Genomic DNA, 19,589 nt, shown 5'->3' with positions numbered 1-19,589 from the left:
GGTCTCAAAGATCAGCTGGTCCCAACCCCCCCCCCTGCCATGGACAGGGACACCTTCCACTAGCTCAGGTTGCTCAAGGCCCTGCCCAATCTGGTCTTAAACACCTTCAGGGAGAGGACATCCACAACCTCCCTGGGCTACCTGTTGCAGTGTTTCCCTACCCTGACTTTCCAGAATCTCTTCCCAATCTCTGGTCTAAATCTCAGATTCATTCCCTTTCATCCTGCCACTACCAACCCCTCTAAAAACTCCCTCCCCAGTTCTCCTGTCATCCCTTCCAGACACTGCCAGGCTGCTCCCCAGTTCTCCTCTAACCCCTTCCAGGCACTGCCAGGCTGCTCCCCAGTTCTCCTCTAATCACTTCCAGACACTGCCAGGCTGCTCCCCACTTCTCCTCTAACCCCTTCTAGGCACTGCCAGGCTGCTCCCCAGTTCTCCTCCAACCCCTTCCAGGTACTGCCAGGCTGCTCCCCAGTTCTCCTCCAACCCCTTCCAGGTACTGCCAGGCTGCTCCCCAGTTCTCCTGTCATCCCTTCCAGGTACTGCCAGGCTGCTCCCCACTTCTCCTCTAACCCCTTCCAGGCACTGCCAGGCTGCTCCCCACTTCTCCTCTAACCCCTTCCAGGCACTGCCAGGCTGCTCCCCAGTTCTCCTCCAACCCCTTCCAGGCACTGCCAGGCTGCTCCCCAGTTCTCCTCCAACCCCTTCCAGGTACTGCCAGGCTGCTCCCCAGTTCTCCTCCAACCCCTTCCAGGCACTGCCAGGCTGCTCCCCAGTTCTCCTCCAACCCCTTCCAGGTACTGCCAGGCTGCTCCCCAGTTCTCCTCCAACCCCTTCCAGGTACTGCCAGGCTGCTCCCCAGTTCTCCTCCAACCCCTTCCAGGTACTGCCAGGCTGCTCCCCAGTTCTGCTCTAACCCCTTCCAGGCACTGCCAGGCTGCTCCCCACTTCTCCTCCAACCCCTTCTAGTCACTGCTAGGCTCCTCCCCAGTTCTCCTGTCACCTCTTTCAGGCACTGCCAGGCTGCTCCCCAGTTCTCCTCTAATCACTTCCAGACACTGCCAGGCTGCTCCCCAGTTCTGCTCTAACCCCTTTCAGACACTGCCAGGCTGCTCCCCAGTTCTCCTCTAACCCCTTCCAGGTACTGCCAGGCTGCTCCCCACTTCTCCTGTCCCCCCTTTCAGGCAGTGCCAGGCTGCTCCCCAGTTCTCCTGTCCCCCCTTTCAGGCACTGCCAGGCTGCTCTAAAGTCTTCCTGGAGCCTTCTCCAAGCTGCAGAGCCCCAACCCCCTCAGCCTGTGCCCACGGGGGAGGTGCTGCAGCCCTCTGAGCCTTTCTGACCACCTCCAGTGCTGAACAAGTCAGAAGAGAATAAAAGCCACGAGCAGCACCAGCCTGTGCACAAGGACTGCAGCATCCCCACTCCACCCCCAGGCTCTTGTTTTCCACACACCACCATCCCCTTCCAACAAATCAGGCTCCCATTGGCCAAAGGCCTCCTCTGCAATGTGGTCTTGCAAGTTTTTCCAGCTTTGACCTCAGTCTCTCTGCAGCCTCCGAGGGCTGGAGCCAGTTCCACTCCCTGCCCTGTCTCCCAGGGCCCAGCCCTTTACAAATCAAGAATGTTTATTTTACAATCATTGAAAAAATTAAAAAGCACCCAAAAACCCCCTCCAAAAAAAACCCCACAATAAACAAAGAAAAGGCTAAAAAGCCCAAACCCAACCCTCACACAGAGCCTAGGGAAGCCCTCAGCAAACAAATGGCTGTGGAGTGTGACCCTTCAGGCTTCCAAAGGGCAGGCAGGAACCAGTCTGTGCCTCCTGAAATAATGAGAATTAAGGAAAGATCCTTAAATACCAGAGCTAAAAGAGCCCCAAAAGCACAGGGATCTGGCACTGAGTGGCTGCAGAGAACATCTCTTGCCTGAGAAACTTAATTGTTTTGTCAGGAAGAATTACTGGAAGAGGCCAATTAGAGCTGGATTTTGGGCTGCTGCCTGCTCTGATGGCCTCAAAGATTAGCACCCACACGCATCTCGGTGTCCTGAGCAGTGTCACAGCAGCCCCGGCCCTGCACACGTCTGGGAGCTGCTGGGGAGGGGGAGGGGGGGCAGAGGGATGTGTCCCCGGTTACATGGCCAGCAGCTATCCCAGGAAGGGCTGCAGGGTCCATTCCCGAGCCCTGAGGACATTGGGCTGAGACCTGGCAGCCTGACCTCAGTGCCATGCAAGGTAATGGCTGGGTGCAGCCACAGGGCACCTATAGGGCACTAGACACAACCAGCAGGGGTTCATTGAATCACAGAAGGTCAGGGGCTGGAAGGGACCTCCAAAGCTCAGCCAGTCCAACCCCACTGCCAGAGCAGCATCACCCAGAGCAGATCACACAGGAACACATCCAGGCAGGGCTTGAGTATCTCTAGAGAGGGAGACTCCACAGCCCCCCTGGGCAGCCTGTGCCAGTGTCCTGGCACCCTCACAGGGAAACAATTCCTCCTCATGTTTACATGAAACCTCCTATGCCTCAGCTTCCACCACTGCCCCTGGTGCTGGCACTGGGCATCACCCAGCAGAGCCTGGCTCCAGCCTCCTGCCACTCACCTGCACATCACTGATGAGGTCACCTCTCAGGCTCCTTTTCTCCAAGCATCTGGGAGGCACAGGTCCTGCTTGATCAACCTGATCTCTTTAATGCCCAGGTGATGCCTGCTGGATGTGGGGCAGGCTATGGATGTAGTCTACCTGGACTTCAGCAAGGCCTTGGACAGCCACAGCAAACTCCTGGCCAAGCTGGCAGCCCTTGGCTTGGACAGATTCACTCAGTGCTGGGCTAAGATCTGGCTGCATGGCCAGACCCAGAGGGTGGTGGTGAATGGTGCCACATGCAGTTGGCAGCTGTCACTGGTGTTGTGCCCCAGGGATCAGTGCTGGGCACAGTCCTGTTTAATATCTTCATTGATCATCTGGATGAGGAGATTGAGTCCAGCATCAGTGAGTTTGCAGATGACACCAAGCTAGGAGCAGGTGTGGAGGTGTTAGAGGGTAGGAGAGCTCTGCAGAGGGACCTGGGCAGGGTGGGCAGATGGGCACAGTCCAGTGCCATGAGTTTTACCAAGTCCAGGTGCCAGGTTCTGCACTTTGGCCACAACAACCCCAAGCAGTGCTACAGGCTGGGGCCAGAGTGGCTGAGAGCAGCCAGGCAGAGAGGGACCCAGGGGTGCTGGTTGGCATCAGTGTGCCCAGCTTTCTGCCCATGCCTGGCTGCCCACATGGGATGGGGAAAGCCATTCCACCAGGAACAATTCTGATGATGCCATGGTTGGTAGCCATCATCTCTGGTCCTCCTGCTGCATCCCAGTGAGCTGAAGCCACCAGACCAGGTAGGGCACAGGATGGTGCAAGCCCTGCTGCTCCCCTCCTCCTCTGAGAGGCAGGTGGCAGCTGGGGGCACTTGCTCTGGTGGCAGGAGCAGTTCTGCAGGTGCTGTGCCTCCCAGGAGCTGCTGACCTGCCCACGCTGGGCTTGGGGCCAAAGGCAGCCTGGAGGTCTGTGAGGGCAGCACGGGAGGTGGGAAAGGGCAGAGAGAGAGAAAGCTCTGGAGCAGCCCTTGCTGAGGAGGGCATCCAGTCCCTGCAGGCAGCAACCCAGAGCTTGAGTGAAAGCAGACCCTGGCAGGGAGATAAGAGCAGGGTGCTGGTGAGCCTGGAATTCCACCCGTGGCTTGCTTGCTGTGGTAGGAGAACAGAGCAGACACAACAACACAGGACCTACCACAGACACACAGCCCTGGGCACCACCTCTGCCTGCTGGGCACTGCTCTAGAGAGCTCTCACCCTTGGTAGGAGCCAAGGTACGGGGCTGTGCCCACTGTTGGATGGGGCTGGGGGCATCTAGAGATGCTTCTGTGGGGCCTCTTTTGGCATATGGTCTCTGTGGAGCACTGCCAGCCTGAGGACCAGGAGAGCATCTCACTGCACTCTGAGGGCTCTGCCTGCATGGGGGGGAGAAGAAGAGCTGAGATCCCATACAAATGTTCAGCCTTGGCCCTCTCAGAAGGGTCAAGAATGGTGCCCACACCCTCCCTTAATTAATGGCTTGAGAAGTGGGCCCATGTGATCCTCATGAGGTTCAACAAGGCCAAGGGCAAGGTCCTGCACCTGTGCCAGGGCAACCTCTTGTACCAATCCAGGCTGGAGAGCAGTCCTGAGGAGAAGGACTTGTGGGTGTAGTGGGATGAAAAGCTGGAGGTGAGGCAGCACTGAGTGTTGCCAGCACAGAGCCAGCCCTGTCCTGGGCTGATTCCCAGCAGTGTGGGCAGCAGGGGCAGGGAGGGGATTCTGCCCCTCTGCTGTGCTCTGCTGTGCTCTGCTGAGAGCCCTCCCCTGCAGTGCTGGGGCAGCTCTGGAGTGCTCAGCACAGACAGGGACCTGCTGGAGCAGGACCAGAGGAAGTCACAGCAACTCTGGCAGGGCTGGCAGGGCTCTGCTGATAGGCCAGGCTCAGAGAGTGGTTCCAGGAATGGGGCATCTACCAGCTGGCTGGGCAGCCTGGGCCAGGGTCTCACCACCCTCCTTATCAAGTGTCTCTTCCCTCTGCCCAGCCCAAATCTCCCTCTTTAAGGTTATGAGGTGCAACCCTGAGACTCTCATCAGGGAACAGAAAGCAGAAAGAGGTCCCTGGGAAAAGACACTGAGAGGAGGTGTCCCTCATCACCCGAGGCTTGCAGCACTGGAGGAGGCTGCCCCTCTCTGCCCGGGCACAGGGGCAGCCCCACGGGGCACCGTTGTGCCCAGCCAGCCACCAGCTCCCTTCTTCTCAGTGCAGAAGCACAGCATCCCAGGATGTGCTTGTCAGGAGGGGGAAAGCAAACCATACATCACCCCAGCTGCGATGGGAGCTGGGTCTGAGCCAGGAGCATGGCAGCCCCTCCTGCTCCCCTTGCCAAGGGGAACAAGCAGGGCACAGGGGGTGCTGGCTCTGCCGCCGCCAGACGCAATCTGTCTGCAATGCTGCACGTCCAGCCAGGGGGCTGGGCAGCTGCTGGCTGCCCTGACACCAAACGGGGAGGGAGGGGGGGAAAGGGGTCTGTTATTTAATTGTGTCACTTTTTTTTCCCCCTCTGCTCCAGCAGGAAATAGCTGAGATGGTTACATACCTGGCGAGGTGGCCGAGGGACTGGGTGCCAAGAAACACAGAAAGTTCTGGCATCACCCAGAGCATCTGCACCCTGCTGAGCCAGCAAGGATGGGGCTGCCAGGCTGCCTGTGTGCTGACAGCAGGGCAGAGGGGCACAGAGAGAGCCAGGGGGACTAGGGAAGTGGTTGTCCCCCCTGCATTTGGCATTGGTGAGGCCACACCTGGAGCACTGGGTTCAGTTTTGGGGCACTCCCTCCGAGGACACTGAGGGACTGGAGTGAGTCCAGAGAAGGGACTTTTGAGGCTGTCAGGGAGTGATAGGACTGGGGAGAATGGAGCAAAGGTGGAGGTGGGGAGAGTGAGGCTGGAGGTGAGGAGGAAGTTGTTGGTGATGAGAGTGGTGAGAGGCTGGAATGGGTTGCCCAGGGAGGGGGCTGAGGCCCCATGGCTGGAGGTGTTTGAGGCCAGGCTGGCTGAGGCTGTGTGCAGCCTGCTCTAGGGTAGGGTGTCCCTGGGCATGGCAGGGGGCTTGGAACTGGCTGCTCCTTGTGCTCCCTTCCAGCCCTGCCTGATTCTATGATTCTAAGGGCAGCAAAGCTGGGGAAGGGTTTGGAAAGCAGGGCTGGTGAGGAGCAGCTGAGGGACCTGGGGTTGTTCAGTGTGGAGAAGATGAGGCTGAGGGCAGACCTCATTGCTTTCTACAGCTGCCTGAAAGCAGGATGGAACCAGGTGGGGATTGATCTCTTCTCCCTAGGAACAAGTGATAGGACAAGAGGAAATGGCCTTTAGTTGCTTAGGTTGGAGATCAAGAATGATTTCTTTCCTGATTGGCAGTGGAAGAGGTTTCCCAAGGCAGTGGTGGACTCACCATCCCTGGAGGTGTTCAAGGAATGTGTGGACATGGCACTTTGGGACATGGTTTAGTGGCCATGGTTGTGTTAGGTCAATGCTTGGACTCAATGATCTTAGAGATCTTCAATGATTCTATCACCTCCAGGTATGGCAAACAGTTTGGGAACTGGTAGTGAGGCTCAGCAAGCACTGTGTGGCTTGGGGTGAAATTCCATCCACACAGCAGTGAGGCTCTCCAACCACCTCAGAACCATGGAATCATGGAATGGTTTAGGTTGGAAGGGACCTCAAAGCTCAGCCAGTTCCAACCCCCTTGTCATAGGCAGGGACACCTCCCACTAGAACAGGTTGCTCAAGGACTCATCCAACCTGGCCTTGAACACCTCCAGGGAGGTTGTGGAGCACAGAAGCACCCAATGTGATCAAAGATCACATTGGGTGCTTCTGTGCTCCACAACCTCCCTGGCCAACCTGTGCCAGTCTCTCACCACCCTCAACCTCTGCCAGTCTCTCACCACCCTCACTGCAAAGAACCCTTTCCTAACATCCACTTTCAATCTCCCCTCTGCCACTTCAAACCCATTCCTCCTCCTCCTGTCATTACAAGGCCTTGTCAATAGTCCCTCCCCAGCCCTCCTGGAGCCCCCTTCAGATCCTGCAAGGCCACTCCAAGGTCTCCTCCAAGCCTTCTCTTCTCCAGGCTGCACAGCCCCAACTCTCTCAGCCTGTGCTCACAGCAGAGCTGCTGCAGCCCTCTCAGCATCCTCATGGCCTCCTCTGGACTCACTCCAACAGTTCCACATCCTTATTTTGGGGGCTCCAGAACTGCCCCCAGGACTGCAGGTGGGGTCTGAGGAGAGCAGAGCCAAGGGGCAGAATCCCCTCCCTTGCCCTGCTGCCCACACTGCTCTGGCTGCAGCCCAGCACAGGGTTGCTGTCTGGGCTGCACTCCCACTGCAGGCTCCTGTTGAGCTTTTCATCACTCCAGCCCCTCAGGTCCTTTTCCTCAGGGCTGCTCTGCAGCCCTGTGTCAGAAGGGACCTCTGGAGGTCACCTAGTCCCACCACCCTGCAGTAAACAGGGACATCCCCAACTCCAGCAGGTTGCTCAGAGCTCCATTAAGCCTGACATTGAATATCTTCAGAGATCAGGCCTCCACCACCTCCCAGAGCACCTGTTCTTGTGTTCCACCATCCTCATAGAACCACCACATTGGGATGAAGTTCAGACACCTCCTCACATCCCCAGCACTTGGTTTACCTGATGATCCACAGCCCAGGATGAGACCAGGCTGCTCCAGGAGCCATGAAGATAGTAGGGTAGAGGTCCAAAGCACAAGCTGCAAAACCTTTGTGCTCGCTGCTGTGCCAGGCAGGAGCCAGGACACTGTCACAGAGAAGCTCACAGTGATGGTCTGGTGTGACTCCTGCTCCCTGCTGACCAGCGTGAGGCAGCATCCAGCAGCTTCCTGCAGTCAGACGTGGACCTTTTCCACCTGCCCTTCCCCTTGCTGTGCTGGAAGGTGGCTGCAGTGCCCCAAAGCTTCACGTGTGCCCCCAGCAGAAGGGAGCAGCAGGAGCACAGGACCCACACAGGGTGACACATCCTCACATAGTTCCCCAGCTTACAGCGGTTGGCAGTTCATGGCCCTCCTGAGCCAGAGCTGAGCCTTGCTACACCATAATCCCTCGTGGCTTTTCCTCCCCTGAACTCGAGCTGAACTCCCCCCTCTGCACACACGTGAGCCCCCACTTCACTTGCTCCCCAAGACGACCCCCAGATGAGGTTTCTTCAGCCTGCCCTCCAAGTGCCACAGGACAGGAGCCCAGCACCAGGCTGTTGCAGGCACAGGCTTTACCCAGACCCCCTTTCCCCACGCCTCCAGCCCACCCTAGGAGGACATCAGCTGCACTCCCCCACCCATCACTGAAGTGAGGAAGGAAGGCAACCAGCCAGCCACCCCAGAGCCAGCTCTACTCACACCTGCCCAGAGCCACTGGGATGACCAGGGACCACCTTCACCTTGCCTGCAGACCCTCGGAAGCACATCAGCCACCTCCAGCAGGCTGTGCCGCGTCTGCCCATGCACTGATGTCACCCTGCCTCTAACGATCCAATGCTGTTTCCGCTGCCTGGGCTCCTCCTCCTTGTTCCTGGGATGATTGCAGAGATCCCATTTTGCAGATTCCTAGCCTCTCCCTGAGCTTGCTCCCTCCAAGCTCTTCCTGAAGGTCCAGGCAGCTGCCCCGTGGAATCCTCCCTCGCAGGCGCTTCCCCGGAGTCATTACGTAGCAGCCCTCAGCCCGCAGCCTTCCTGCTGCTGCTCTGCCTCCTTCCTTTTCCAAGACATTAATTGCACATCCTCTCTTCCAGCTGCAACTGTGAGTTAGGATAGACCCACCACTAGACTGCCTAACCAGGTCATTTGGATCAACACGGGCTGGAGAGCTTTCAGACAAACAGCTCAAGCCAGGAAATCCAAAGCTGAAAGCCTTCAGCAACATCCTCCAGAGCTGAAATCCTCCAGCAAAGGGAGGACAAGACTCAACAGCCAGAGGTGCTTGGTTGATGTTGTTTCAACCACGAGAAAACATGTGGAGCACATCACCCAGGGAGGTTGTGGATGTCCCCTCCCTGGAAGTGTTTAAGGCCAGGAGAAGGCCTTGAGAGCAATTTAGGCTCATGGAAGATGCCCCTGCCCATGGGCAGGGGGAATTGGAGCTGGATGATCTTTAAGGTCCCTTCGAACCCAAACCATCTGTGGCGTCAGTCTAGGACAGGTGAAACTCAGTCCATGATTAACCACCCCCCAAACCACTGTCACCTTCCTGGCCCATTGACCCTCTCTGCTGGTCAACCCCGACTCAGAGCTGCTTTTTTTCTCCTGTCTTCTGTACATGCTTCTCCTGGATGTGTTACATAGTCCATGTCTGGTGGTTTGGATCCAGCTGGAACTGGCAAAGCTCAGCTCTGGTTCATCTCAGTGCAACAGAAAAGTGATGGTTTGACCTATTTGGCTTCATTCCCCAAGGGAACCTCACAATCCTCAGCCAGGCAGGATGGGAAAGGGCTAAAGCAACCAAGGCACCTTCCATCCCTCCTAACCAGCAAGAGCTGAGGTTCACAGATGTCCCCTTGAAAGGAATCCCCCAAGCTCCAGCTGACAACCCAAGAGCCTGAGAGGCAGCAGGATGCAGCAGGGTGCAGCAGCTCATCCTTCCCCAGCATCTATAGGCTTGGGGGCTGCACAGGGAATTCCAAACTGCTTCTTTTAAGATTCAGACACCCAAACACCACCTAAGACCTGGTGTGGACAGAACTGAGGTAGTCTGAGCTCCCTAGAAGTCCAGGATGGCTCCCCCCGAGCTCTGAGTCACCTCCGAGCCGGTCACAAGAAATCCCTTGTTTATTTACGGCCACTAATCCGCTCGTTAATTCCTGCTCAAGTGAAAGTTTGCACCTTATTAACGGGACTGAACTTTATCGACGGCAGCTTCCACCTCCTGGATCCCGTCCAGCCCGTTCCCGGTGTTCCCCAGGAGGTGGCAGACGCTTCCCGAGACGCGTGGGAGAGCCTCAGGGATCAGAGCTTGGCAGGGAGGGCAGAGAAACAGCGGAACGGGATGCCAGAGGGTGGTCGTGGGTGGACCCCGCACCCTCGGAGGTGTTCGAGGCCAGGCTGGATGAAGCCTTGAGTACCCAGGCAGGGTGGTACTGGATGAGCTTTAAGGTCCTTTCTGAGCCAACCCATTCTGTGACTCTATGACAGCTTTGCTTTGGACAGCATTGCCTTGGCCACATTATGCTCCAGGACCCTATTCTCTTCCAAAGCTGGACAGTTAGGACCTATGCCTGAAACACAAACCCTGTGAGGAGAGGCTGAGGGAGCTGGGGGTGTGCAGCCTGCAGCAGAGGAGGCTCAGGGCAGAGCTCATTGCTGTCTGCAGCTGCCTGCAGGGAGGCTGTAGCCAGGTGGGGTTGGGCTCTGCTGCCAGGCAGCCAGCACCAGAAGAAGGGGACACAGCCTGGAGCTGTGCCAGGGCAGGTCTGGGCTGGATGTTGTTAGGAAGTTGTTGTCAGAGAGAGTGATTGGCATTGGAATGGGCTGCCCAGGGAGGTGGTGGAGTCTGTGTGCCTGGAGGTGTTGAAGGGGCCACTTAGTGCCATGCTCTGGCAGATTGGCCAGGGCTGGGTGCTAGGTTGGACTGGCTGAGCTTGGAGCTCTCTTCCAACCTGCTTGGTTGATTCTATGATTCTATTCCTGCTGAGCTCCAAGATGAGATTGGACATTAGGAAGAAATTCTTTGCAGTGAGGGTGGTGAGACACTGCAGCAGGTTGCCAAAGGGAGGCTGTGGCTGCTTCCTCCCTGGAGGTGTTCAAGGCCAGGCTGGATGAAGCCTTGAGCAACCTGGGAGGCTGTCCCTGCCCAGGGCAGAGGGGCTGGAGCTGGATGAGCTTTGAGGTCACTTCCAACCCAACCCATTCTGTGATTCTACAGCAGCTCTTCTTTGGCTGTTGGAGGTTTTAGCCACAGGGCTTGGTTCTGCTGCAGGAGTTTTATCCTTGTGACACTGTCTGAGCTCTGCTGTGAGCACTTCCAGCTGCAGGACTTTCACCTGCTTCTTGCTTCCTCCTATTTTCACTGTCAATCCCCTTGGAAATGGATTCAGGTCAAGACTTCAAGGCCAGGATCCCACTGGTTTTCCTTCTGGGCTGACTTTAGCTGGTGAGCTGTGGCTTTGTCTCCATCTATCCTCCCCCCTTGGGCAGCAGCTGATGGTAACTGCTGAGCCTCAGTGATGTCATGGGGCTGCATTTGGAGCGGAGCTCTCCTTAGGCTCTGTCTCAACTTCAACTGCAGCTTCTCAGGGTGAGACCTTGCTGTCTTCTCTGCTGCCCAGACTGCTTTGGAAAGTCTCTTGCAACAGCAGTGAGTCCACCTCTTCCTTGAGGATGTCACAGGATCACAAGGTCACAGGGTCACAAGATATTAGAGGTTAGAAGGGACCCAAGATCATCCAGTCCAAGCCCCCTGCCAGAGCAGGACAGTACTGAAAGGTCTCCTCTGACACAAACCCTAGAGTCCTTCAGGGACCAGTCCTGGGACCAGTCTTATTCAACATCTTTGTGGGTGCCATGGACAGAGGCACTGAGTGCAGCCTCAGCAGGTTTGCTGCCCACACCAAGCTGTGTGATGCAGCAGACAGGCTGCAGGGCAGGATCCATCCAGAGGGACCTGGGCAGGCTGCAGAGGTGTGCCCAAGCCAAGCTCAGGAGGTTCAACAAGACCAAGTGCAAGGTCCTGCAGCTGGGACAAGGCAATGCCAAGCACAGATCCAGGCTGGGCAGTGAGTGGCTGGAGAGCAGCCCTGAGCAGAGGGACTTGGGGGGGCTGCTGGAGGAGAAGCTCCACAGGAGCCAGCAGTGTGCACTTGCAGCCCAGAAAGCCAAGCAGAGCCTGGGCTGCAGCAACAGAAGTGTGGCCAGCAGGGCCAGGGAGGGGATTCTCCCCCTCTGCTGTGCTCTGCTGAGACCCCACCTGGAGTCCTGCATCCAGCTCTGGAGCCCCTGGGACGAGAGGGCTGTGGAGATGCTGGAGAGTGTCCAGAGCAGGGCCAGGAGGATGCTGAGAGGGCTGCAGCAGCTCTGCTGTGAGCACAGCCTGAAAGAGTTGGGACACAGTGAGAACTGGAGGGACTGGGTAAGTGGTTGTCCCCCTGCATTTGGCATTGGTGAGGCCACACCTGGAGCACTGGGTTCAGTTTTGGGGCACTCCCTCCGAGGACACTGAGGGACTGGAGTGAGTCCAGAGAAGGGACTTTTGAGGCTGTCAGGGAGTGACAGGAGTGGAGAGAATGGAGCAAAGCTGGAGGTGGGAAGAGTGAGGCTGGAGGTGAGGAGGAAGTTGTTGGTGATGAGAGTGGTGAGAGGCTGGAATGGGTTGCCCAGGGAGGTGGTTGAGGCCCCATGGCTGGAGGTGTTTGAGGCCAGGCTGGCTGAGGCTGTGTGCAGCCTGCTCTAGGGTAGGGTGTCCCTGGGCATGGCAGGGGGTTGGAACTGGCTGCTCCTTGTGCTCCCTTCCAACCCTGCCTGATTCTATGATTCTAACCATGCAGTGACATTTGGAGCTGGGCTGAGTCTGATGGGTGCAAACTGAGCCCTCCAGCCAATGGCAGGGACAGTGGTGGGGAACATTTGGACCCAGCCACGGGGCTGTGGTCTGCAGCCCTGCCTGGAGTCCCAGAGGCATGCTTCAGGGTTTACACAGAGTGACAGTGACACAGTGAGAAAGTCCCAGTGAGTCTCAGGGCAGGGAAATGAAGCTCCTGGGGTGCATGTGGGGAGGGACACCAAGTCACAAGGGTGCTGTCTCATGAGGGATACTGAGTCACAGGGCTGAGCTCTGCCCAGGGGCTCGCCATGTGATGGCTCTGTCTGTGGGCGTGGGAGCCAGGAGCTGGTGGCGTGGGGTGCCCAGCTGTGGGAAGGGCTGGGAGGGAGGGGAAATGGGTACAGGACGTGAATCACAGACACAGCCCTCTGAGGGACCACAGACTGTGTTCTAAGGCACTCTCAATATCTTAATGACACTGAAAATGGAAGCTGGAGAGGGCAATTGGACCAGCAGGAAGCTGTTTGCTATCAGGAGTCACTTTCACCCTGAGCTGTGTCAATGTGTGATCAGAGCAGGAGGTGCAGGTGACATCATGGAAGCAGAGTTGTGTTGGCTGGAAGAGACTTTCAAGATCATTGAGTCCAACCATTGATCCAGCACTGCCAGGGCACCACTGAACCATGTCCCTCAGCACCACATCTCCATGGCTTTTAAAAGCCTCCAGGGATGGGGACTCCACTGCCCTGAGCAGCCTGGGACAGGTCTTGACAACACTTTGGGGGAAAAAATTGTTCCTTGTGTCCAACCTAATCCTCCTCTGGCACAACTGGACAAGGGAGGTTCTTCTGCCCCTGTGCTCAGCACTGCTCAGGACACAGCTTGAGTGCTCTGTCCAGTTCTGGGCTCCTCAATTCAAGAGAGCTGTTGAGGTGCTGGAAGGTGTTTGGAGAAGGGCAGCAAGGCTGGGGAGGGGCCTGGAGCACAGCCCTGTGAGGAGAGGCTGAGGGAGCTGGGGGGGTGCAGCCTGCAGCAGAGGAGGCTCAGGGCAGAGCTCATTGCTGCCTGCAGCTGCCTGCAGGGAGGCTGTAGCCAGGTGGGGTTGGGCTCTGCTGCCAGGCAAGCAGCAACAGAAGAAGGGGACGTAGCCTGGAGCTGTGCCAGGGCAGGTCTAGGCTGGATGTTGTGAGGAAGTTGTTGTCAGAGAGAGTGATTGGCATTGGAATGGGCTGCCCAGGAAGGTGGTGGAGTCTGTGTGGCTGGAGGTGTTGAAGCCAAGCCTGGCTGGGGCACTTAGTGCCATGGTCTGGTTGGTTGGTTGGGGCTGGGTGCTAGGTTGGGCTGGCTGAGCTTGGAGCTCTCTTCCAACCTGCTTGATTCTATGATTCTCTGAAATTGTGCAAGAGGAGATTTAGGTTGGAGATCAGGAAACATTTCTTTGCTGCAGGAGTGGTCAGGCACTGGAACAGGCTGCCCAGGGGAGGTGGTGGAGTCACCATCCCTGGAGGTGTTCAAGAAAGGTGTGGCCATGGCACTCAGGGACATGGTTTAGTGCCCTGGTGGTGTTAGGCTGATGGTGGCACTGGGTGACCTCAGAGGTCTTTTCCAACCAAACCAACTCTGTGATTCCCTGACACTTTGATGCCTCCCAGCCCTAGGGGAGCAGCCACGGTCAGAGCCTTGCAGGGTGGCAGGTCACAGCCAGGGCACATGTCAGGTCCCCGGGGCAGCAGGGCTGGCTGGCAGGAGCACAAACCCTTCCCAGCCATGAGGCAGCTCCAGGGGCTGCTCCCCAGCCTGCCTGCCCCTCCGCTCTCATTCACATCTCAGCCTCTCCTTGCTACCTGGTGCTGAGCCTCGTGGGTGTCAGGGGCCAGCACTGGAGGGCTGGGTGACAGCAGTCACCATCCACCACACAGCACTGCCTGCGTTTATGAGTTGAGAAGTCGGGCAAGAGCCCAGAGCTCCAGCAGGGAGTTGGTGGTGCTGAGAGGTGTGTGTTAGAGAGCAAAAATCTGCTTGTCCCTGGGCACCACAGGGCTGGGCTTTAGGGGAGGACTGGACAGTTCCAGGGGCTGATGGACTCCAGGCAAGGCTGGATGGTGAAAAGGAAATCTGCTGTGTCCTCTGAGCACACCAGAGTGGAGCTGCCCCAGCCCTCAGCAGCACTGATGTGCCAAGCCCCACCAGGCACCCTGCTCTCTGCCACAGGACCACAGCTCACAGGATGTTAGGGGTTGGAAGGGACCCAAAGAGTCCAACCCCCCTGCCAGAGCAGGACCACACAATCCAGCTCAGGGCACACAGGAACACATCCAGACAGGCCTGGAAAGGCTCCACAGAAGGAGACTCCACAACCTCTCTGGGCAGCCTGTGCCAGGGCTCTGGGACCCTTACAGCAAAGAAGTTCCCCCTTGTGTTGAGCTGGAACCTCCTGTGCTGCAGCTTCCATCCATTGCTGCTTGTCCTATCCCAGGGAGCAGTGAGCAGAGCCTGTCCCCCCCTCCTGACCCCCAGCCCTCAGACAGTTATAAACATTGATTCAATCCCCTCTCAGTCTTCTCTTCTCCAGACTAAGCAGCCCCAGGTCCCTCAGCCTCTCCTCCTCAGACAGTGCTCCAGTCCCCTCATCATCCTCCTAGCCCTCTGCTGGACCCTCTCCAGCAGATCCCTGTCCCTCTGACACTGGGGAGCCCAGCTCCTTGGCCACAGGGAGATGGACTCTCCTGCCTCTGCTTCTCCAAGGAGCTCTCTGGGTCCCACCTGCCTGCTACCCCACAGGGTTTTCCTGCCCTGCTCTGCTCACAGCCCAGCTCTGCACCCTGCAGAGCATCGCACTCCAGCAGGGCTCAGTGCCCCAGGGGTTGGCCTTGCTTCCCCAGGCTCCAGATAGGCAGCTGAGAGCTCAGAGGAGCATGAGAGGTGTTTCCCAAAGCTGTGCATACTTTGGGGTACCTTGAGGACATTCCCTGTCACTGGCATCCACCCCTCACCCCAAGGAGGACCTAGAGTGGGGAGAGGGGTACAGAGGTGCAGTTCATTGCCCTGGCAGCTTTAAGTGACAGTCACAAGATCTGTCACCAATGCTTCCTGAGCCAAAAGCTGCTGTGTCCCCAGCTGGCCCCAGGGAACACGTCCCTGTCTGACCCCAGGGAACAGATCTACCCCATGGCTTGACTAAGGGACTGGAAAACACCCAAGTGCCAGGCCCTGAGCACCCATGAGGGCAAATCTTTGGGACCAGGGAAGCAGGGGCAAACCCCCAAGGAGCACAGAGCCACCCAGCCAGCCCCTGCAGTACATTGCCCCTTCCCAGTCTCCGAGGCTGAAGCCCTTGTGGACAAGTTGGACTCTCACCTGCTGATGGAGGCAGCCTAATGCTGCTCAAGGGTTGTCTTTTGGCCACCATGGCACCCAGAACCCACAGGGTCCTTGTCCCATGGGACTGTGTGGAGTAAAACACTTCCAGGACAAGTGATGCACCAGGCTGTGATGCTGGGGAGGGGGAAGCAGAGAGGAAGCAACTGGGAGGGTTGGCAAAAGATGAGCTGAAGGGGTTTGTCAGCTCCATAAGCTGGAGATAGAGGTAGGTGCCAGGGCAGATGGGCCAGGGGAGAGGCTGAGCTCAGGATGGTGTATGCCTGTGAGCTACCAGCAGTTGATGCCAGCAGGAGCCGAGCATGGGCACCAAGAGGATGCTCACTGCAGCCTCCAGCCCACATTCCATCCCAAACGTCACAGGCACAGCTGTCATGGATGCTGATAGCCCAGGACCCAGGAACAGGAGTGTGATGGATCTCATCTCAGACCACCTGGATGTGCCAGGGTGCCCACAAAAGCACCAGCCTCGTGCATGTGCCTCCCTCTGTGCTCTTGCTAGGAACCAGCAAATGGGTGGTCCACCACTGACTGGTGCCACCGGGCTCATGCACAGCTGCATGGACAACCCAGCAAGACTCTGGGGCATGCAAGGCTGTGGGGCCTGGCATCCTGCAGCTCCAGCCTGAGGAAGAGTCCTAGGGAGTTCACACCAGCACTGGTTTGTCCAGAAGATAGAGTTAGTCTCATCCCAAGGGCTAAAGCCATGCCAGGGACATGCTGTACAAGCCCACCTGCCTCGCACACTGGCTGCCACCACACACCTTACCCAGAGATCTGGCTTGGATGTGAGACCTGAGGGGAGGTTAGGAGCAGATGACACTGCTAGAGCTGGCAGAGCCCAGCCTGGAGATCCCTGATACTTCAGAGGATCCAAACCCAGCTCAGACTTTGTCTTTCCCATCACTGGCAGGTTGGAGAGTGATGGACTCACCTAAGCTGCCCTTCCAGCCCTGCACCGCCTTCTTGATAAGGGAGGGCAGATGAGGTCATGCCAGAGGTCTATGCTCTTCAGTGGCCACTCAAGCCCCTGCCTTGGGGACATGCATCCCTCCAGCCTGCACGTTGAGGGGTAGTGAGGACACCCAACCTCAGCAGGTGCATGGAGTTGGCCCAACCCCAGCCCCAGGGTCCCAGCAGGATGCACCTCATGCAGCCAGTCCAGCCAGGACACAGGCAGACCCTCTGTGTCCAAGCAGAGGACAAGGATGTCACCCCAAGGAGCTGCACCACAGCAGCAGGAGGCCACGTGCCCCTGTGGCAGCCCTTCCACTGTGTGCCACGTGTCAGGACAAAGTCCAGCCTCGGCTCCAGAGCCTGCCACAGGGAACCTGCCACAGCCTGCTGCCACTCCTCGTGGATGTCTTCGCTGTTCCCACCACCCACCCCTCTCTCAGGGAACAGCCTGGGTTGTGGTGTTGGTACCAGGAACTGTCCAAACCACAGCAGGCCAGCGCTGGGTCCCAGCCAGCCCAAAGCTGCTCTGACATGGGGCAAAGCTGTTTGCACAGCTGTGAGCAGTGCAGCAGAGCCAGCCAGCTCCAGGAAGGTGAGGGAAAAGCTCCAGCAGCTCTGCAGAGTAGGATCTGGAGTGCTCATGGACAAGTTCTCCATGAGCCAGCAATGTGCTGTCGTGGCCAAGAAGGGCAGTGGCCTCCTGGGGTGCAGTGTGCCCAGCAGGCCAAGGGAGGTTCTCTTTCCCCTCTACTCTGTCCCAGCAAGGTAGCAGCTGGAGTCCTGGGTCCAGTTCTGGGCTCACCAGTTCCAAGAGGGGCAGGGAGAGAGTCCAGTGGAGGCTATGGAGATGCTGGGGGGTCTGGAGTATCTCTGCAAGGAGGAAAGGCTGAGAGCCCTGGGGCTGTTGAACCTGGAGAAGAGCAGCCCCAGAGGGGATATGAGCAATGCTCAGCAAGAGCTAAGGGCTGGGGTCGGGGGGAAGAGGGCGTATCTGAGCTCTTGTCAGTGGTGCCCAGTGACAGGACAAGGAACAACAGGGACAAACTGGAACTCAGAAGGTTCGGTCTGAAGATGAATAGAAATGTCTTTGCTGTGATTGTGCCAGAGCCCTGGAGCAGGCTGTCCAGAGAGGTTGTGGAGTCTCCTTCTCTGGAGAGATTCCAAACCCACCTGGACATTGTGATCCTGGGCACCCTGCTGGGCTGGAGTGGATAACTTCCCTATGTCCCTTCCAAGCCACACCATGATGGGATTCTGGGATTCTCTGATTTGGATCTGGATCTGCACAGGTCAAGACTCAGGGTAGGGGTGACAGAGGTGCAGCCCAGAAGGTCACCGGAGCTGGGGTGGAGGGATGCTGGTGGCATCTTGCAAATGAAAGTCAGCTTCAGTGAGCAGTGAAAAGCACACTGGGAATGTGAGACACCTGCTCGGGGAGCTGCTCACGAAACCATCTGGAGGTCACCGCCGTGCAGCCCAGGAGGCAGGACTGGACCCGCACAGGAGACAAAGTATCACAGTCTCACAGTATCATCAGGGTTGGAAGAGACCTCACAGATCATCAAGTCCAACCCTTCACCACAGAGCTCAAGGCCAGACCATGGCACCAAGTGCCACGTCCAGTCCTGCCTTGAACAGCTCCAGGGACGGCGACTCCACCACCTCCCCGGGCAGCCCATTCCAGTGCCCAATGACTCTCTCAGGGAAGAACTTTCTCCTCACCTCCAGCCTAAATCTCCCCTGGCATAGCCTGAGGCTGTGTCCTCTTGTTCTGGTGCTGGCCACCTGAGAGAAGACAGCAACCTCCCCCTGGCCACAACCACCCCTCAGGTAGTTGCAGACAGCAATAAGGTCTCCCCTGAGTCTCCTCTTCTCCAGGCTAACCAATCCCAGCTCCCTCAGCCTCTCCTCCTAGGGCTGTGCTCAAGGCCTCTCCCCAGCCTCGTTGCCCTTCTCTGGACACGCTCAAGCATCTCAATGTCCCTCCTAAACTGGGGGGCCCAGAACTGAACACAGCACTCAAGGTGTGGTCTAACCAGTGCAGAGTACAGGGGCAGAATGACCTCCCTGCTCCTGCTGGCCACACCATTCCTGATGCAGGCCAGGATGCCACTGGCTCTCTTGGCCACCTGGGCACACTGCTGGCTCATGTTCAGGCGGGCATCAATCAGCACCCCCAGATCCCTCTCTGTCTGGCTGCTCTCAGCCACTCCATTGCCCAGCCTGTATCTCTCCATGGGGTTGTTGTGGCCAAAGTGCAGCACCAGCACTTGGAGCTATTGAAGCCATCCCCTTGGACTCTGCCCATCTGTCCAGGCGGTCAAGGTCCTGCTGCAGAGCCCTTCTGCCCTCCAACCCAGCCACATCTGCCCCCAGCTTGGTGTCATCTGCAGGAGCTGGCATCTCCAACAGACCCTGTCCAGGAGCCACTCGTGTCCTTGCCCGCAGGTGGGGATGATGCCTGCACTCCTGTGTCCGGCCCCAGCCCCAGGAGCCCCCTCTGCCATCCCAGCGGGAGCGACGCGGGAGTGCCGGGGGCGCGGGGGCTCGGGCAGCGCCCGGCGGTGTCCGAGCGCGGGCGGAGGGCTCCCTCTCGAGGCCCCCGGCCAGCACTACCCGGGCCAGGGCCACCCCTAACGGACCACGGCGCAGGGTCACCTCACATGGACCACGGGAATTCCACCCCGCGTGGATCATGGGCAGGTCCCCACGGCGCCTCTGGACCTGGAGAGCAGCTCTAGTTTGGGTCCTATCCACCAATGAACTAACAAATAGGTCTCGTTTACCAGGTAGATGTGGGGCAGTACCCACGCTGGCTACCTGGAGCTGTGGAGAGGGCATCTGATCACCTCCGAGTGCCTTGTGTTGGCACTCAGTGGTGTTTCTTCTGCTCTTTCTTGTGAGCAAAACCCAAGCTTGATGTGGTCAAGATGTTTCTCCTCTGTCACAGCAACACTCCTGTCCTATGTCTCCAAGCTCTGCCTGCTGCTGCACACCTTGTCTGTGGGCAAGGGACAGCACAGAATGACCACCCCACGGTGGCTGAGCAGCTGGAGGTGCGTGGGCACATCAGGATACAAAGGAGCTGCCCCAGTGGTGAATGTCCTGTTCCCCAGGGGCTGGGAGAGCTGCTCAGCATTAGGCTGTCACCC

The sequence above is a fragment of the Pogoniulus pusillus genome, chromosome 27, assembly GCF_015220805.1.
Source record: "Pogoniulus pusillus isolate bPogPus1 chromosome 27, bPogPus1.pri, whole genome shotgun sequence".
Taxonomy (NCBI): domain Eukaryota; kingdom Metazoa; phylum Chordata; class Aves; order Piciformes; family Lybiidae; genus Pogoniulus; species Pogoniulus pusillus.
Note: the sequence above shows the minus strand (reverse complement) of the source record.